Genomic DNA, 21,744 nt, shown 5'->3' with positions numbered 1-21,744 from the left:
TGTGGGAAGTTCAGCAAAAATAAAACCAAAATAAGAAAAAAAACAAGTGTCCTGAATTAGGGCTTAAGTAATCCCTACCCCCAACATGGGGCTCCAACTCATGACACTGATATCAAGAGGCACACGCTTTACTAAGCCAGCCAGGTGTCCCTAATTCATGACGCTATTAAATATAGACAAAGAAGAAAACTAATTTTTAGAAAACAATTGTGTTACCATTGTGTTACTAGTACCAAGTGCTAAGTTGAGTATCGAGTTTTTGAAAGACCTTGGGTCGGACAGTTAAGTAATATTTAGTGGAATGTTAGAATGTCTATAGAGATTGGAAAGGTGGTCATGTGGCATTGAGATCAGAGTTGCCTTTACTGCTCACATGAACCTCTTAATAATGACTAGTATTTATGGAGCAGTTTCCAAGTATCAGCTACTGTGCAAGGTATAGGACTGGAGATATCTTTTTATTCTATTTAGTAATTATTATTTCTATAAAACACAAAGGGCATCTCAGGTTCAGAAGGTCAAATAGCCTAATTAGAAACTCTCAGATAGTAAAGTAGCAACAACAAGAATCAAATCCATGGTTCTGCTGACGAAACCCAAAGCAAATTACTGAATTTTGGACCATTTTCATTTCTGCCCAAGGCCCCAGTTCCTCATCTGTAAAATCAGCAGTTCGAATCACAGCGTCTATATAAGTGATGGTGTGCTGGAGTGGACTGTGAGAGCTGATGGTTTTATTTTCCACCAAAAGGCTGCTAGAACTGATACATGAATTCAGCAAAGTCGCAGGATACAAAATTAATGTACAGAAATCAGTTGCATTCTTATATACTAATAATGACGCAACAGAAAGACAAAGAAACTGATCCCATTCACAACTGCACCAAGAATCATAAAATACCTAGGAATAAACCTAACCAAAGATGTAAAATATTTGTATGCTGAAAACTATAGAAAGCTTATGAAGGAAATTGAAGAAGATACAAAGAAATGGAAAAACATTCTGTGCTCATGGATTGGAAGAATAAATATTGTTAAAATGTCAATACTACCCAAAGCAATCTACACATTCAATGCAATCCCAGTCAAAATTGCACCAGCATTCTTCTCGAAGCTAGAATAAGCAATCCTAAAATTTGTATGGAACCACAAAAGACCCCGAATAGCCAAAGTAATATTGAAGAAGAAAACCAAAGCAGGAGGCATCACAATCCCAGACTTTAGCCTCTACTAAAAGCTGTAATCATCAAGACAGCATGGTATTGGCACAAAAACAGACACATAGACCAATGGAATCAAATAGAGACTCCAGAATTGGACCCACAAAAGTGTGGCCAACTAATCTTTGACAAAGCAGGAAAGAATATCTAATGGAAAAAAGTCTCTTTAACAAATGGTGCTGGGAGAACTTGACAGCAACATACAGAAGAATGAAACTAGACCACTTTCTTACACCATTCACAAAAATAAACTCAGAATGGATAAAGGACCTGGATGTGAGACAGGAAACCATCAAAACCCTGGAGGAGAATGGGAAAAACCTCTCTGACCCCAGTCGCAGCAGTTTCTTACTTGACACATCTCCAAAGGCAAGGGAATTAAAAGCAAAAATGAACTATTGGGACCTCATCAAGATAAAAAGCTTCTGCACTGTGAAGGAAACAATCAATAAAACTAAAAGGCAACCGACAGAATGGGAAAAGATATTTGCAAGTGACGTATCAGACAAAGGGCTAGTATCCAAAATCTATAAAGAACTCACCAAATTCCACACCCGAAAAACAAATAATCCAGTGAAGAAGTAGGCAGAAAACATGAATAGACACTTCTCTAAAGAAGACACCCAGATAGCCAACAGGCATATGAAAAGATGCTCAATGTCGCTTCTCATCAGGAAAATACAAATCAAAACCACACTGAGATACCACCTCACATCGGCCAGAGTGGCTAACATTAACAACTCAGGACACAACAGATGTTGGAGAGGATATGGAGAAACGGAAACCCTCTTGCACTGTCGGTCGGAATGCAAACTGGTGCAGCCACTCTGGAAAACAGTGTGGAGGTCCCTCAAAAAATTAAAAATAGAACTACCCTATGACCCAGCAATAGCACTGCTAGGAATATGCCCAAGGGACACAGGAGTGCTGATGCAGAGGGGCACTTGTACCCCAGTGTTTATAGCAGCACTTTCAACAGCAGCCCAATTATGGAAAGAGCCTAAATGTCCATCAACTGATGAATGGATAAAGAAATTGTGGTTTATATACACAATGGAATACTACGTGGCAATGAGAAAGAATGAAATATGGCCCTTTGTAGCCACGTGGATGGAACTGGAGAGTGTGATGCTAAGTGAAATAAGTCATACAGAGAAAGAGAGATACCATATGTTTTCACTCTTACGTGGATCCTGAGAAAGTGTACAGAAGACCATAGGGGAGGGGAAGGAAAAAAGAGGCAAACCATAAGAGACTCTTAAAAACTGAGAACAAACTGAGGGTTGATGGGGGGTGGGTGATGGGTATTGAGGAGGGCACCTGTTGGGATGAGCACTGGGTGTTGTATGAAAACCAGTTTGACAATAAATTTCATATGAAAAAATTTGTGAGCTAGTTTTAAACAGAACCATCATTGACAAACTAGATAAACTTCAAATTTACATTAAACATTTAAATGAACATTCATAACATTAAAATAAAAACTATTCGAAACTCATTTACTAATTTTTTTTTTTTTACTTCATTTGGCCTATCTGTGCTCTTGAGTCCATTTATATTGTGTATCTCTATGGGAGAAATAGTGTACATTTTGTGCTGCCATTATTTCCTTGCTTTCAGTTCAGCAAGACCCTATTGGTGGCTTGGTACCTACCAGGCAAGAGTATTTACACCATGGAAATCAGCAAATGCTAAAAATCAAGGCTTGGTTTATTGTTTTGTTGGTTGTGTGGACTTATGAAATTGATAGAAAACAATTATATAAAGTAAAAAGTGTGTCATATCTATGGGTATTACATGTGAGTAGCACAAAAAAAAAATGACAAAATACTCCTCTAATATTTGAAAACTACTATACAATTCAGAAAAGTTACTCAACCTCATTAATAAACGAGAAGTGCCAACATGTCTCTGTTGTTTTATCTCAGTAACAGAAATGAAAAAATATCGACCAACATGTTCAGGAAAGAGGGTAGAGTAGGAGGATTCTGGGCTCACCTCATCCCATGGACTCACTGACATAATAGCTCTATAGCTCGTTCTGTCTCTCTTCTCTCTCTCTCTCTCTCTATACATATATATCATGTACTATATATACAATGAACTCTGAAAATGACCTGAGGACTGGCAGAATGGTCCTTCCATGGTTAATCGTAGAAAGGCGGCCATATTAGAAAAGGGTAGGAGGGGCAGAGACATGGTTGGGAACCAAACCCCCAGTGAGACTAACCACACACAGGAGCGACACCACCAGCATAGAGAAGAGGATTAGACCCCACACAAGGGACCCCTGACACTGGGGACCTAGGAAGATGAGTCCCCTTAACATCTGGCTTTGACAACCAGTAGGGCTTAATGTCAGGAGCTTTTTAAAATCAGCAGGACTTAACTCAGAGAGCCTGAGGGCCGATAGGAAACTGAGGCCCCACGCTTTAAGAGCCAGCCTAATAAATAACTCACCCTGAGACAAAGCACAGAAGCAGCAATTTGAAAAGAGCCTGTGGTATACATGAAAGAGATTTATTTGCTAATCTCAGAACATGTGCTGGAGGGGCAGGGATCTTCAGGAGATTTCTCTGGGAACCAAACTGTCGGCAAGTGTCATTTCTCTTCCCCCCAACCCCAGCCTCGATGGGTGGACGCTTGTGGGAGCCTGTGCTAACACTCTGCATCTACCTTGTTAAAAAACTGCGTGCCCTGCCCTTGTGTTTCCCTCTGTGGACCTGCCCCCATCCAACCTGCCCACCTCATGAGACCTCCCTTGAAAGTGGCTCCTGCCCCACGAGCAGCCCTATCACGGACTGGCACCCCTCCGAAGTGACTCCTGCCCTGGGGAGTGAGGGAAATCACCCTACACACCAGCGCCTGCAGTTTCAGTGGCCTGCCCCTTAGCTGGCTGCTCGGGGAGCAACCCCTGACCATCGGTGCGCCTGCAGTCGTGGCCGAGAGGCTAATTGCAGACCGCTGGCCTGACTGCCAGCCCCACCTGCCAAAGAGCCTGTGGTGGCCTCAGGCCTCTCAACGGCGTGGGGATCAGCCCTGCCCAGTGAATCCACAGCAGGCGGAGCAGGCTCGGCAGCTGGCGGGGCTGAAGGCAAACGCAGCTCTGCCACAAGAGTGGGGTGCATGCAGCACCCCCAGACACGCTGGGATGTCTGGTTCTTGGTGATCAGGAGGGATTGTGCTAGAGGGCGCCACAGAACCTCTTCTACGCAAGGCCGCTACTTTCAAGACCAGGAGACACAGCTGACCTGATACACAGAAACAGATTAGACAAAAAGGAGCCGAGGTTCGGTCTTAAGTGTAGGATGAGACAAAATAAAAAGGCTAAGTGAAGAAACCAAGATAAGCAATATACCTGATGAATAATTCAAAGTCACGGTCATACACATGAAAAGATGCTGAACATTACTCACGATCAGGGAAATACAGATCAAAACCACATTGAAATACCACCTCACACCAGTCAGAGTGGCTAAAATGAACAAGTCGGGAAACAACAGATGCTGGCGAGGATGTGGAGAAATGGGAACCCTCTTGCACTGTTGGTGGGAATGCAAACTGGTGCAGCTGCTCTGGAAAACAGTGTGGAGGTTCCTCAAAAAATTAAAAGAGAACTACCCTATGACCCAGCAATAGCACTACTAGGAATTTATCCCAATGATATGGGAGTGCTGATTCATATGGGCACATGTACCCCAATGTTTATAGCAGCACCTTCAACAATAGCCAAATTATGGGAAGAACCTAAATATCCATCAACTGATGAATGGATAAAGAAGGTGTAGTTTATATATTCAATGGAATACTACTTGGCAATGAAAAAGAATAATATCCTGCCATTTGCAGCAACGTGATTGGAACTGGAGGGCATTATGCCAAGTGAAATAAGTCAGTCAGAGAAAGATATCATGAGTTTCTCAAGTTCCACATATGAGTGAAAACATTACAGAAGACCATGGGGGAAGAGAATGGGAAAAATAGTTACAGAGAAGGAGGGAGGAAAATCATAAGAGACTCTTAAATACAGAGAACAAACTGAGGGTTGATTGCAGCAGGTGGGGGAAGGGGGGAAATGGGTGATGGGCATTGAGGAGGGCACTTGTTGGGATGAACACTGGGTGTTTGTTGTGTGGAAGCGATTAGTCAGAGGAATCTACCCCCAAAATCAAGAGCACACTATACACTGTGTGTTAGCCAACTTGACAATAAATTATATTAAAACACACTCACACACACATACACACACACACACACACACAAAGTCATGGTCATAAAGATACTCACTGGACTTAAGAGTGAATGAACTCCATGAGAACTTCTACAAAGAGGTAGAAAAGATACACACACACACAGATGAATTTAATAACTGAAATTAAAAAAAAAAATACACTAGAGGGAATCAACAGCAGATTAGGAGGCAGAAGATGGGATCAGCATTCCAGAAGACAGGGTAATGGAAAGCAACCAAGCTGAATGCCAAAAAGGAAAAAGAACAAAAATGAGAATTGGTTAAGGGAACTCTGTGACATCAATAAGTGTAAGAACATTCACATCATAGTGATCCCAGAAGGAGGAGAGACAGAAGGGGGTAGAAGATCTATTGGAAGAAATAATACCTGAAAACTTTCCCTGTCTGTAGAAGGAAACAGACATCCAAGTCCAGGAAACGCAGAGAGCCCCTAACAAGATTAACCCTTGGAGGTCACATAATAATAAAAGACACATAATAATAAAAATGGCAAAAGTAACAACAAAAAGAATGTTAAAAGCAGCAAGAGAAAGAAAAAGTTATCTAAAAGGGAAACTCCGTAAGGCTTTAGCCAATTTTTTTTAACAGAAACTTTGCAAGCCAGGGTCAGAAGCAGGATATTCACCATGCAGAAAGGAAAAAAAACAAAACAAAAAAACAACTGAGAATACTCTACAAAGCAAGGTTATCATTCAGAATTGAAGAAGAGATAAAGAATTTACCAAACAAAAGATAGGAGTTCACTGCCACTAAATCAGACTTACAAGAAATGTTAAAGGGAATTCATTGTAAAGGCCACACCTAGAAGAAAATTATGGGAAAAATTCATAGGTAAAACAAGCATTTAGTAAAGGTAATAGATGAATCACTTATAAAGCCAGTATGGAGGTTAAAACACCTAAGTATTTTAAAATCAGCTGTATCTACAAAAATCAGTCAAGGGTACTCAAAATAAAAAGTTGTAAGCTATGACATCAAATACATAAAACATCAAGGAGGTAAAATTTTAGTACTTATACAATTTGTTTGACTTAAGCAAGCAGCAACTTAATATAGACTGCTATACACATAGGATGTTCTATATGAAACCAGTGGTAACCACACATCAAGAAATAATAAGAAAGGAATCCAAGCATAAGACTAGAAGCCATCATACCACAAAGAAAGAAAGACAAAAAAGGAACAGAAGAACTATATAAACAACCAGAAAATAATTAACAAAATAACAGTAAGTACATACTTGTCAATAATTAATTTAAATGTAAATGGACTAGGTGCTCCCATCAAAAGACATAGGGTGACTGAATGGATTAAAAAACAAGACCCATCTACATACCGCCTGCAAGAGACTCACTTCAGATCTAAAGACAAATATAGACTGAAAGTAAAGGGATGGAAAAACACCAAATGGATGTGGGGGGAAAAAAGCCAGGGTAGCAATACTTCTATCAGACAAAATGGACTTTAAAACAAAGACTGTAGCATGAGACAAAGAAGGGTACTACATAGTAATAAAGGGATCAGTCCAATAAGAGGATATAACAACAGTAAGTATCTATATACCCAATGTAGGACCACCTAAATATATACGGCATGTACTAACAGACATAAAGGGAGAAATTGACAGTAAAGCAATAGCAGGGCACTTTAACACCCCATGTCCATCAGTGGATAGATCATCCAGCCTGAAGAATCAAGGAAACAGTGGCTTTCAATGACACATTAGACGAGATGGACCTAATATATAAAGAGCATTATTCCAGACCCAGAAGAATATATATTCTTTTCAAGTGCATATGGGACATTCTCCAGGCTAGATTACATGTTAGGCCACACACAAAAAAAAGCCACAGTAAATTTGAGAAGACTGAAATCATACCAAGTGTCTTTTCTGACCACAACAGTATTAAACTAGGTACCAATTACGAGAAAAAAAAAAATCTGGAAAGAACACAAATACATGGAGGCTAAATAACATGCTACTAAACAATAAATGGGTCCACTCAGAAATCAGCAATAAAAAAATACCTAGAGACAAGTGAAAATGAAAACACATTGGTCCAAAATCTTGGGATACGGCAAAAGCAGTTTTAAGAGGGAAGTTTATAGCAATACAGGTATACCTCAAGAAACAAGAAAAATCTGAAAAAAAAAAAAAAAAAAAAGCTAACCTTACACCTAAGGGAGCTAGAAAGAGAAAAACACATTAGTTCTACCAAGCATTTAAAGAAGAGTTAATACCTATTCTCAAACTATTCAAAAAAATAGAAGTAGAAGGAAAGCTTCCAAAAACATTCTACAAAATTAGTATTACCCTGATACCAAAACCAGACAAACACTACCAAAACAAAATGAAAAAACGACATGTCAATATGCCTAATGAACATTGAGCAAAATCTTCAACGAAACATTAACAAAGTGAATTTAAAAATACATTTAAAAAATTATTCACCACAATAAAGTGGGATTTATTTCAGGATACTAGCATTATTTAATATTATCAATCAACATGATACATTATATTAACAAGCAAAAGGATAAGAACCATATGATCTTCTCAATAGATGTAGGAAAAGTATTTGACAAAATACAATGTCCATTCTTGATAAAAACTCAACAAAGGGAGTTTCAGAGAAAACATACATCAACATAATAAAGGCCACATATGAGAAGCCCACAGTTATCATATTCAATGGTGAAAAACTGAAAGTCTTTCCTCTAAAGGTCAAGAACAAGAAAGGATGCTTACGCTCACCACTTTACTTCAACACAGTACTAGAAGTCTTAGCTCCAGCAATGGGACAATAACAAGAAATAAAAGGCATCCAAATTGGCAAAAAGTAATACTATTACTATTTGTACATGACATACTATATAGAGGAAACTCTAAAAACTCCACCAAAAAAAATCTATAGGAATGGATAGAGGAATTCAGTAAAGTTGCAAGATACAGAATACACAGAAATCTGTTGCATATCTATATACTAATAATGAAGTAGAAGAAAGAGAAATTAAGAAAACAACTCCATTTGCAATTGCACCATAAATAAAATACCTAAGAATAAATTTAACCAAAGAAGTAAAAGACCTGTATTTTGAAAACTATAACAATTGATAAAAGAAATTGAAGACAAAAATGGAAATATACTCCATACTCATGGATTAGAAGAATTAATATTAAGAAGTCCATACTACCCAAAGTAATCCCCAGATTGAACTAATCTCTATCAAAATTCTGAAAGCCTTTTCGCAGAACTGGGATAAATAATCCTAAAATTTGTATGTGACCACAAAAGATCCTAAACAAAACAATCTTGAGAAAGAACAAAGCACAATCCCAGTATCACAATCCCAGATTTCATGATATAACACAAGGCTATAGTAATCACAACAGTATGATATTAGCACAAGAATAGACACAGATTCATCAAACAGGATAAAGAAACCAGAAATAAACCCACACCTATATGGTCAATTAATCTTCAACAAAAGGAGGCAAGAATATACAACAGGAAAAAGACAGTCTTTTCAATAAATGATGTTGATAACACCACTTTCTTACACCATACACAAAAATAAACTCAAAATGGATTAAAAACCTAAATCTGAGACCTGAAACCATAGAGCCCCTGAATGAAAACATAAGCAGTAATCTCTTGGACATCAGCCTTAGCAACATACTTATGGATATTTTTCCTCAGGCAGCAGAAATGAAAGCAAAAACAATCAATTGTGACTACACCAAAATAAAGTTTTTGCACAGAAAAGGAAACCATCAACAAAAAGGCAACCCAGTGAATAGAAGATATCTATAAATAATATAACTGATTAGTGTATGTAAATATTAATATAACTGACAAGGGATTAATATCCAAAATATATAAAGAACTTATACAACTCAACACCAAAAAAAAACAACAACAACACACACACACACAAAAACAAACAAGCAAAAAACTAATCTGTTTTAAAAAAAAATAGGCAGAGGACCAGAATAAACATTTTTCTTTTTTTTTTTTTTTTTTTTTTTTTTTTTAATTTTTTTTTTCAACTTTTTAAATTTATTTTTGGGACAGAGACACAGCATGAACGGGGGAGGGGCAGAGAGAGAGGGAGACACAGAATCGGAAACAGGCTCCAGGCTCTGAGCCATCAGCCCAAGCCTGACGCGGGGCTCGAACTCACGGACCGCGAGATCGTGACCTGGCTGAAGTCGGACGCTTAACCGACTGCGCCACCCAGGCGCCCCCAGAATAAACATTTTTCAAAAGGAGACCTGTAGATGGCCAACAGACACATGGAAAGATGCTCAACATCACTAATCATCAGGGAAATGCAAATCAAAATGACAATGAGATAACACTTCACACGAGTCAGGGTAGCTAGTATCAAAAAGACAAGAAATAGGGGCACCTGGGTGGCTCAGTCAGTTATGCATCCAACTCTTGATTTCAATTCTGGTCATGATCTTATGGTTCAAGAGATTGAGCCCCAAGTTGGGCTCTGTGCTGACACTGTGGAACTTGCTTGGAATTTTCTCTCTCTCTCTCTGCCTCTCCTCTGCTCATGCTCTCACTCAAAATAAATAAATAAACTTAAAAAAAAAGACAAGTAATAACAAGTGTTGGAGAGGATGTATAAACATGGGAAGTCTTCTATGTTACTGGTGGGGATGTAAATTGGTGTAACCACTGTGGAAAACAGTATGGGTCTTCTTCAAACAAATAAAAATGATGACAACATATGATCCAGTAATTCCACTACTAGGTATTTACCCCCCAAAACCAAAAACTCTAATTTGAAAAAAAAATACAAGCATGTATAGTTTTATTGCAGCATTATTTACAATAGCTAAGATATGGAAGCAACCCAAGTGTCTATGACTAGACGAATGGATAAAGAAGTGGTACATATACACAATGAAATATTACTCAGCCATAAAAAAGAATGAAACCTTGCCATTTGTGACAACATGGAGAATCTAGAAGGTTTTATGCTAAGTCAGAGAGAGACAAATATAAATACGATATGATTTCACTTACATGTGGAATCTAAAAACAAAAAAAATTCCAGACTCTTAAATACAGAGAAAAAATGGGTGGTTGCCAGATAGAAGACAAATAGAAGTACAGTATAGGTAATATAGTCAATAATATTATAATAAAGTTGAATGGTGACAGTGAATATACTTACTGTGCTGAGCATGAAGTAATGTTAGAATTAATATTTAGTGAGAATCAGTTGGCTACATGAAATTTATAATTAAAAAGACTCTTTTTAATTTGTGTATTGCTTTCCTTATAGTAATATGTTTAAATATAAATATATGTGTACACAGATACACGTGTAAGACACTGGGGGTGGGTTGTTGAACGTCTACTAACACTTGGCTGCTTTGGGGTTTTTCTCATCTTCGATGTTGTAGGAGGCTAACTAGGACCAGGTGGAGACCACAGGGCACCAGGCACTATGAAGAACTGGTCCAATCGTTGCAGGTGTTTGCGGTTGGAACGGGCTGCCTCAAGAGGTGGTGAGGTCCTGTTAACTGCGCTGACACCAAGGCCACTCCACAGGGGAGAAGAGGGTGCAGATGATGTTGGACGTGCTTCCTTCTCAACCGGAAAGTTTCACATCCAATAAGGGAAGAGGGAGTCAGAGTGAGAGGTGGGTATGGCACTCGTGAGGCAATGGCCGATGTCTCTTGCCTACTTTCAAGCTCAGAACGTATCAGTCAAGAGTCTTATCAACTTATTGATATCCCTTAATCAATGGGAACTCCCTGGGTGGCCAGAGTCAGAATACATTGCTCCTTGAGTTAATCCCCTCCACTGCGGTGTATGCTTCCTCAGTTGCTGTGCATTTTAGGTGTTTGCGTGGTAGCTTCTCATCTGAGAATTTATGCCTTCTGTGGCTGAGGCTTGTGCCTCGCCATAAATAAAAGAGTTGCTTAAGAAATCATTTTTTCTCTAAGTGTATTTTAAAGGAAATCAATATAAATTCAATTTGTCCTTTTTTTATCCTTTTTTGGTTCCTCAAGCTCTAGAACCCCAGAGATGGTCAGAAAACCTTCCCTCATTGAATGCCCTCGGAGCCATCAACCCTCTCCACTGCCCTGGTGAGAATAACTTCATCAGTGGATAATATTCTGACATACGTCATCTGTGTATTATAAGGTTTAACTGGGATGGTTTTCTCAGAACTTCAAGACAGTTCAACTGCAGCAGATCAGTGACTATTTTTTTAAATTAACCTGGCATTAATACTGGTTTAACATCAGTGAAAAGCCAAGTAGAGGTTTTGAACGTAAGGAAGCTGGTTTCAGATGAGTAACCTCTTTGATCCAGGATTGTACTAAACACATACACACTATCTGTTCTAATCTTCAACATTCTGTAAAAAGAAGAAACTGAGGCTAAGAGATTAAGATAGCTTGCCTGGTTGTGAACCAAATGCCTCACCCTGAAGGTGGCAGGACCACCATTTGAACCCCCCCCCCATTCTAAATACCATTGTTTTTCGAATAAATCTTATTGCCTCTTTATAGAAGGCTTCTATTTGAAAACAGAGGTTTCCACATTAGTCTATAGGATAAACATCCTTCAACTGATGATTCCTAATTATCCACAGGAGGAGACTGTCATAGTGCCCAATGAGGGAGAAAAGAATTATTTGAAAAATAATGTGGAGATTGCTCTGGCTGTTTTTGATGGACGCAAAGACATGAAAAATGGGAACCAAAAACAGGGGGAAAAAAGCCCATTCTGAAGCTCTGAAGCCCCATGACCCAGGTGTACATCATACAGTCAGCTGTCAAGGAAGACTCCATTGCCCCACTCACAGGGGTTCTCCCACCATGTGGCCACAGTCCCCTTGCACATGACGGAATCCTCTGTGTTCTCTAAGGGTCTCCTTCCCCTCTGGTTCTTCTCATGCTTCGTCTCTCCAGAGAACCTGGCAGCCGGTTCTAGCCCTCAACGCCCTCATGCCGGCCCCTGTGGCTTCATTCCTGGAAACATGATTTTCTCCATTTATTCCCACCTGTTGTCTCTAGACTGTCAGTACCATGAGGGGATGACGAGGATGCTCTACTAAAATCACATGAATCAGAACCTCATGCAGCCTGCACAAGAACCTGAAAAAACTTCAGGCTTAACACCACTTGCCAGCATGGGGCAGTTCTCCACACCCTCAGAACGGCCTTACGTATAGCCTCCCACTGACTTCCTTCAAAGTAACCTTAGCTCTTAACATCTTGCAAAGTGATTTATGTGAGCCAATTACTAACTGAAGTATCCGGAAAACAGAAACTGAAAAAAAAAAAAAAAAAAAAAAGTGTTGTCTGAAGTTGAGAAAAAAGATCCCAGAACTGCTGAGATGACTTTACACACACACACACACTCATTCCCTCTCTCCCCCTTCTCATTATCTCCCCCCTCCCCTCCTCACTTCTCCCCTTCCTCACTCCTCCCCTCCCTCACTCTTCTTTTCTCTCTTCCACTGGCTCCTCTCTCTTCCTTCTCCTCTCTCTCTCCCCTTCTCTCTCTCTCCCTCTCCCCTCCTCTCTCCCTCAGGAATTGTTAATGAAGGAAACATATTTTGATCTAGTTAACAGTCTCAAAATAACCTTATATACATTGCTCTCGTGTCAACCATAAAAGCATCCTAAACCTGTATTTTGGCAATACTCCACATGCACAGGTTTCAGAACGTGTGCCCCAGGAATCCAGAAACCAGGGGCTATCTTCAGGAGAGTGGCAACATTTGATTTATGCTTTGTGTTTATAAATGTCGAGGCAGCATAATTTTGAGTAATATTCAGAAAGTATGTACCTACCAAGCTCTAAAAAATGACTGACTGCAAGTTAACTGGTGAGTTTTCCTAGACTTCAAGTTGTTGGTTTTTTGTTTTTTTTTTTTGAGAGAGACACACAAAAACATTGACATAGGAAAGAAAACCTTATAATTACACCTTGTTCTCCTCCTCGCGCATTTCAAAGCAACCATCCAAAGCTAGTGCTTTGTAACATACAAACCAGGACTCTGCAACTAGCCCAACTATCAATTTATGTTCTTTTTTGGAAACAACTTGACTCATCTCCTAGTCCACTTTCCCTTTTCATTACTACAGGAGCGACTTAGAATAATGTTTGTCTAAACTGGGAGGCTGTTTTCTCATTACTCAACGCATAGCTTATCGTTTTCTTACCAGCCTATGGCATTCCATGGCAGGTATGGGGTATCTTCACAGGCCAGCCTGTCTGGAAAGGGCGTGATGGGATTACTACTGACTATGCTTTGCCCCTCCATCTTCATAAAGTGGCCACATCCTTGATTTCCTTATTTGCCAAGCTAGGAGAACGTTGCCTTCTCTGGGTGGTTGCTAGGAGCAAATGAAATCGCTCTTGGCACTAATGATTACTAATCCTTTCCTTTTCTTAAAGGACCTTTCCTCTACCTCTTCACAGCCGTGACTTCTGTCAGAAAACACGGGACCTGCATGAGAAGGGCTTGTTCCCATCCCCGTGCTGATAATCAACGTCTGGGCCTGTTTCTTCAGTTGTGAATAAAGGGTCATGTTAATGGATCTCTGAGCTATGACCCAGTGTGATTATCTTAGTATCGTTTGTGGGCTTATGTAGTCTAACTTTTGATAATGTTCTATGTACCAAACACTGATCTAAACAATTTACAAATGTTTTGTTTCACATAAATTTAAGGTAATATTTTCAATTTTAAGAATTAAGGTGTTATCCCCACTGGCAGGTGAGGTGATGCATGCACTCAATGAGCACCCAGTTTTCCTGAGGTGTCACAGCTATTAAGGGGGAAACCAAACAATCAGATTTCAGACTACAAGGCTTTTTTTTTTTTTTTTTAACATTTATTCGTTTTTGAAATACAGAGCATGGGCCCCCAAGACTACAAGGCTTAATTAAAATCTTCCTCTGTCACCTATGCAAACCACTGAAGTGGCTTCTTGGGCCCCATCGTTACCAGCATCAGTTGTCCTGACTCAGTGGCATCGACCACCGAGCACCAACCCTACAGCCATTAAAGTCCTTTCTATGGTCACTATGTGGACCACATCATGGTCCATGCTCACTCACTTCAGGCACTGATTTCCTGCTCTTCTTTCCTTCCTCTTTATTCCCTTGTGTTGGTTCTCTTTTCCCCCACCTTGACAAAAACTTAGAGTCTGTTGTGTCCCAGGATTGAGGATTCAGAAAAGATGAGATTATTGCCAGTCTGAGACATCACACAATGTAACTGAGCGTGAGGACAAAGATACAGATTTACACAGAAAAAGTATAATGTCCTACATCATATTCCCTTGAAAGAAGGAACGAGGAACGTGGATAGGGGAGAGAGGGGCTGAGAGAGGGAGACAGAACATGCCCTGAGAGAGCTACACAGCCAAGCAGGGGCAGAGAGAGAGAGGAGGCAAGGTGGACAGAACCTATAACTCTCCCTGGGGAGCCTTGGGGAAGTTTTCACAGCGGTGTTTGTATTTGAGATGAATCTTGAGGAAAAGTAGAAGTTTGGTGTGAAAATAGAAGACATTACAGTCAAAGATGAAGGAAATAGCCCTGTTTTGCCTCAGTAATGGAACATTCCATGGGACTGGCTTCAGGGAAGCAGGGATGGAAGTTTGAATGGGTGCCTTGCAGGCAGCACCCAAAGGGTTTGTGTCAATATTTAAGATATTGAGATCTTACCTAGTAGTAGGAAGACACTAGGGGAGGGGTTGACTCATGATCAGATTGACCTCAGGGGCGCTCTGGAGGAGACACTGGAGTAAATGGGAAAGAGTTGAAAACAGAAGGTTTTGTTGGTTTTGTTAAGAAAGGACGTGGGTGTGAGCCATGGGTGAGATGTGGACGGTGAGGAAGGGGCAGATGGAGATTGGCTGATACAGAACAGGCGGGACTGAGTGACAGAGAAGGAAAGGGGGGATGTGGCACCAGCATTTCAAAGTCAGAGAAGACAGACTCGTCACTCCCGCTGTTTTCTTTGTCAGCCTCTGACAGGAGTCTCATCCAACCTAACCACATCCCTCCCTGACTTCTTGCCACCTGCCCTCAGGAAACTTGGAAGGCAGTGGCCCCTGTGGCCAATAGAAGCCCTGAGTCAGCAGATCTATCCCAGTCACCTCCTTGCCTGCAGCCCCTTCCCAGGGGTCCTCCAGCCCAAATAGCTGCGGGCCGAGCTACCGGGCTCGGGGCTTACACCTCCTCATCCTCCATTTCGGCCCCCACCAGCTTTAGAAATGACCCCCTCTTGGGGCACCTGGGTGGCTCAGTCGGATGAGCATCCGACTTCGGCTCAGGTCACGATCTCACAGTTCGTGGGTTCGAGCCCCGCATCAGGCTCTGTGCTGACTGCTGGCTCAGAGCCTGGAGCCTGCTTCAGATTCTGTGTCTCCTTCTCTCTCTGTCCCTCCCCTGCTCACGCTTTGTCTGTTTCTCAAAAACAAATAAATGTAAAAAATAAAAAATAAAAAAGAAATGTCCCCTTCTCTGTTCCACAAATCCCAACCACAGGTAGGCAGACTCTCCTTCCCAAATCACTGTCTTCTATGAAATGGAAATGGAGAGATACTTGCTTCGGATTATGCTGAAGTCAGAGCACCCTTCTACTTTTGGAAGCTAAAGCTAAAATGGAGAAGCATTCATTCATTCACAAACATACTCATTGAGCTGGCAGCCTGCCAGATGGATAAAATAGAAACATTGCCGCCAGGAATTCAGGGATGAGCCAGGTCCCTGCTGTCATGGGATGCACACTCTGGTGTCAGAGAGGCAGATCGAGACAGGTGGGCATGTCACACAACGACGGCAGGTGATTGATGGGACTGCTCAGGACACGGTGTTGGGGAATACGTAGGCAGGGATGGACCTGCTTGAAATAGATTCCTAAAGGAAGCCCCTCTAAGGAAGTGCTATTTAAGACAGAAAGACAAATGAGAAAGTAGCCACAACAGGCAAAAACATAGGTCTAAAATGCTATATAAATGATAAAGTGCAAGTCAATATTGACCAGGAATAAAGGCAAACACGGAGCCACTCTTTCCATACCCCTATAGAATGCCAGCCAGGAAGTCATGGGATCTGGAGGTGTTTTGTTTTGTTTTTGTCATGCTCATGTGAAAGGGACCCTCCAGTTTTAAGAAACTCACATTCATCTTGCGTATAAAGACACGAATGGGCCTACGAGAGACACGCTATCTCAGGGGTTGGCAAAAACTTTCACGAAGAGGAAGATAAATTATCTTAGGCTGTATGGGCCATACGCTCTCTGTTGTAGCTACTCAATCCACCAGAAGAGCCTGGAAGCCACGGACAATGTATAAATGAGTGAGCACTCCTCTGTTTGGTCATTTTATTTATGGATGCTGAAACAACAATTTTCACAGGTCACAAAATATTTTTTCAGACATGTGAAACCCTAAAATCTTTTCTTCATTCATGGGCTTACAAACACGGGCAGTGGGCTGTATTTGGTTCTTGGGACCTGGTCTGGCCATCCCCGCTCTGCAGCAAGGTGGTCGAGAGAGCAAACTCTTGAGCAGACTGCCTCGGTTCGTTTCCAGATGACTCCATCTGCCAGGGGTGCACTCACATGTCCAGGCCAAAGAAAATTTACTTTGATCCTGTTTTGTTCTCTTATCTTTCTGTCCCCCTTTTCTTAGTCAAACTTCTTAGAACAATAATCTATACTCCCTCCCCGGGGCAAACTGTTTTACAAAAACGACTTCGACATACTTCCAGCCTCTGATGCTCTTCCAAATCATGTCCCACCCTTAACCCCTCTAAGAGGTGGTATTGAGGTTCCCTCCCCTTAAAACTGGGCAGGCCTTTGTGAGTACTCCAGCTAATTGAGCCCTACAGAAGAGATGCTCGAAGACTCAGGAGCTGGGTCGTAAAAGGCAAGACAGCTTCTGCCTGCCTTTCAGGGTGCACGTGCCTACGGACCCTAGAGCTGCCACATAAAGAAGGGTGTGATGACTGTTACTTCCTTTTAGAGGCTTTCGTTGGATTTCTCCGCCGTGGATCTGGTCCTAGGCAAAGAAAGCAAGCAGTGTGTGTACATGATGTGCCTGGAGTGTAAGGCGTACGGGGCCAAGAACTGGGAGCTTTGGCCAGTGATACGTGCAGATGGCATTTCATGGGAGGCTTTAATGATGGGGTGGATGCGCCTGGAATGGATCTTGAGAGTAACAGGTGGCCCCTGGAGAGATTTGAGGCCTAAGAGTAGAATGGACAGGTTTCTCTCTTAGGGGAACTACTCTAGCTGTAACAGAAGAAGCCGTGATGAGACCCCTGGCTGGAAGCCTGAGACACGGTCTGGGTGATGCGGAGGAGGGCAGTGCCAATGGCCGTGGACAGAGAGTGGAGAGACTCCTGAGACCACCCCGCAAGGAGAGCGCTGTCCGCCCAGCTAGTGGACAGACATCACAACAACGCATATTCTCGTACCTTCTACTACGGTCTTGTCAGAATAGATCCGTCTCTCGCATGGCTACGCCTCCTCGCCTGCTCTCTCTTTCACGATTTTTCTTTTTTGCCTGGTCAGTATGCAACACGGTTCCCACATGGGTGGTTCCTCTCCCTTCTCTTCATCAGACACTGGGGAACCGTTCCTTGAAAGCAAGATGCCACAGATAAGCTCACAGCTGGCCGAATACTGGTGAAAGGGTTCCTCTGTGCCCCCCGCCCCGTGAAACACCTGCCTCTGTCGGCCACAGACCGGTCCCCTGAAAAATACCCTGGGAACCCTGTCCCAGAGCCCCCTCCCAGCTGTTATCTTGACACAATCACTGTGCTCTGGGTTTTTAATCTGGGAGATTAAATCTATACATGCCTGAGTGGAAAGATCACATCCTTGTAATGTTTCACCTATAAAATTTCTCAGCTGCCTTCGTTTAACCTGTTGTATTTATGGCCCAACTGTAATTTAGGAGAATACTCAGAAAATGCCAATTTCAAAGGGCCGCTCTCTCAAATTGCCACTCAGCACGGCTTTCTGCCGGAGTGTAGTGAACTGTGGTAAAACTGATCATTTCAGTCAATTAGATTTTTAGGCCAGTCACTTTTTACTGTTCTGAAAGAGAGCAAGAGAGCATTTGAAAGCTAGAATCAATCAATTACAGTCTAAATGTAGAACAAGGAGGAAGATACACAAGAAACCATATGTATACTTTTTTTTTTTTTACAGGTATGAACCTTGCAGAGGTCACTTGAGTTCTATTATAGAATGTTCATTTTGCATAAAGTAGAAGTTACCACTTTAAAAGACATGCCTACCCAGACCCTTTGGATAGTAATTGGGGTCAAAGAATGAAAAGGCTGACAGAATGCAAGTGCCTTAGCTGGGGAAGAAGGGGCTTGCCGAGACAAGCATATAAGCAGAATGAGAAGGTAGGCTTTTCTTGTAAAGACCATAGCAACCTTTGACTCAGAAAGTTCTAACACAGTTATAATTGTAACAGGTCGAAGGCCACAAGTTCAGAAAACATATAGATCTTTTGTGATAGTTCATTTCCTTTATTTAACCCAAGACTGGATTATGAGGTCTAGAGATTCTAGAAAGTCAAAGATTATGGTCCTTCCTTAGGCAACTGAAAATAAAAACATCACTAACAGTAGAGCAGGATTAAAGGACATAAAATAAATCTTCTCCTAATAGACGCTTCACAATTTCAAATTCAAAAATATTTCAAAATACCTTCTTATGTTAAGAAAAGGCTCCTGGGGTGGGGAGGGGCGCCTGGGTGGCTCAGTCTGTTAAACATCTGACTTTGGCTCAGGTCACGATCTCGTGGTTCATGAGCTCCAGCCCCTCGTTGGACTCTGTGCTAACAGCTCAGGGCCTGGAACCTGCTTTGTATTCTGTGTCTCCCCCTCTCTCTCTGCCCCCCCCCCCGCCCCCGTTCACTCTCTGTCTGTCTCTCTCAAAAATGAATAAACTTTAAACAAATTAGAAAGAAAAGAAAAGGTTCCTAGGGATGGTAACAAGAGAAACTTTGACATCTGTTATCAGATCCCCCTTTGAGATAGGATTTAAAGGACACCTTTTCCACACAGCCATCTGTGACTGCTTCAGACCATTACAAGCAATCACTTTATGCCCTTGACTTTCCATTCCAATTGTTTCCACCATTTACTTAGTGCCCCCTCTTACACACACCAACACGTTTTGCAGGATCTAGAGAAGGAGCACCAGGTTTCCACCAGCACGTCTGGATTCTGTTCCTTGTGTCACCACCTGGACCCAAGCACAGTTGGGTAAGGATATCAGCCAGCAGAACTTTGGGAAAACAGAATCCACACTAGGGAGATAAACAGAGGTGATTGACTAGGAAGAGATGGAGAGAGCAGTTAAGAGGAAAGAGGAGACGGTTGGACATCTAAAGAGTAGCCAACAGCAGGAAGCCACTTGGCAAGAAGGGACTTGGAGGGAACACAGGGAGAAGGTATAGCAGAGCACAGAAGATGACCACTCAGGCAGGAGCTACCATGTGGGAGATCGGACCAGAGATTGGCAGGGACCATCTGGAAAGGATTTGGAACCAACTTCAGTTGAGATGTAGCCACTGTCAGAGATCCTGCCTGGAATTCTCTGGCTCCTTCCCTCTTCCAGTTTGTTTTGCCACCAGTGCCATCCAATGGCCAAGTCTACCTGGGAGCCAACTGACAAGGGCACCTCAGAAATCTAGTCCCAGTGTTACACAGCACGGGGTGGTCAGGGGATGGAAAGGGCAACACACAGACCATTGGCATGGTTAAGTGATTCATCTTCTGAACAGCTGCCCCCCCATCAAATCTTTTTTTTTTTTTTTTTTTTCAGTTTATTTATTTGAGAGAGAGAGGGAAAGAGAGAATCCCAAGCAGGCTCTGCACCATCGGCGCAGAAGCCGATGCGGGTCTCAAACCCACGAACCGCGAGATCATGATCTGAGCTGAGGTCAAGAGCCGGACGCTTCACTGACTGAGCCACCCAGGCGCCCCATCCCCTTCCGTCAAATCTTAAAGCAATGCTTTTCTAACACACTTCTTGAGAATATCACATGAGATTATTTTAATTTGTTGGGGGAGGTTAAAAAGTGAGACTGTGAGGACACTTAGGAAAATGTTTTAAGGATTTTAAACATTAGATACTGCCACTTGTACTTCTAGGAAAAGAGAAAGTCCTAAACATATCTACAGATACAGGCTAACAAAAATTTGTAGCTCGATAATACTGAAAGTTGGAAGCAACCTAAAATACATGCGACATATTCAGGGCTAAAAAACAAACAACCCCCCCCCCCCCCAATTTCTGCCTTTAACGATATCCTACTCATGAAAATCAGATAAAGTGCTATGGGGATCCAGGGGTGGGAGAGGACAGTGAAGAGTCGCCCCATCCTTCTAGAAGATGGTGCACAGTATATTATATGGCACATGTAAATGCTAGGAGGAATCTGATATTTATACTGAAACACCCGAATTAGGAGGTTGGATGCTGAGGTAGAGTAGCAAGAGGGGACGGGAGCATAACTAGAATCCCAGGGACCTGTGAGTTCATCCTGGGTCTGGTTCTGATGCTGGTGGTGGCCTTGTTCAGGCCTCTACTCTGGCTTTCTGGAACAAATAACAGAAACTGGGGAACAGCGCGACTGCCCCACCGCTGAACACTGCAAACAAAAGAACTGCCTCCTGGGGTCTGAGGCCGTAAGTAGGATTCACTCCAGGGCCTGGCGGGTCCACGCTTTTTGTGCTCATGCCACTGACACAGGCCGCCAGCGTCCGATTGCAATTATGGTTCAAACTGGCTCCAAAAATTAAAGCTAGATGCTTAGCTTTGCATTTCACACCCACCCCTCTGTCCACTTGGAAGTAGCCTACAAGCTTTATCCTCCAGAGCCCAAAATGCATTGTTCTTAAAAAAGGTCAGAACAAATTTTGAATTCCAGCTTCTAGACTTTGTAACTGTCTGAGCTTTGGCAATTAGCTTCAACTCCCCGGTTAAGTAACATGAAAGACACAAGGCAGAATCTTAGCAGAGGGGTTAGGTCACAGTAGGTATTTAATACATTTTCTTGGTTTTTTTGTTTTTGTTTTTTACCTTGCTACATTTCTTCCAATATGCCCCTGTATGGCAGGCCAAGAGGTACTGTTCACCCGCCCTACAAAATATCTCCTTTGTTCACCCCTTCACGTCTTTGTTAATATTGCTTTCGGCCTCATTAGCAGGAATGAAAGAAATGCCCGAAACAAAGGAAGGACTAGC

General features: G+C 41.9%; 1 long non-coding RNA gene across 2 annotated transcripts in view; it reads left to right on the top strand.

The window, feature by feature from the left end:
• LOC131494629 (uncharacterized) overlaps positions 1-12,867 on the top strand; it is a 97,855-nt gene extending 84,988 nt beyond the window's left edge. For both annotated transcript variants that reach the window (XR_009253505.1, XR_009253504.1), the window contains exons 4-5: positions 10,898-11,136; positions 11,510-12,867. This is a non-coding gene — a long non-coding RNA (uncharacterized LOC131494629). The remainder of the gene's footprint in view (positions 1-10,897; positions 11,137-11,509) is intronic.
• The last annotated feature ends 8,877 nt before the right edge of the window (positions 12,868-21,744 follow it).

Source organism: Neofelis nebulosa, chromosome 14 (assembly GCF_028018385.1).
Source record: "Neofelis nebulosa isolate mNeoNeb1 chromosome 14, mNeoNeb1.pri, whole genome shotgun sequence".
In the NCBI taxonomy this organism is placed as follows: domain Eukaryota; kingdom Metazoa; phylum Chordata; class Mammalia; order Carnivora; family Felidae; genus Neofelis; species Neofelis nebulosa.
The sequence above is the reverse complement of the archived record's forward strand: the minus strand, read 5'-3'. Positions and strand labels throughout refer to the sequence as shown.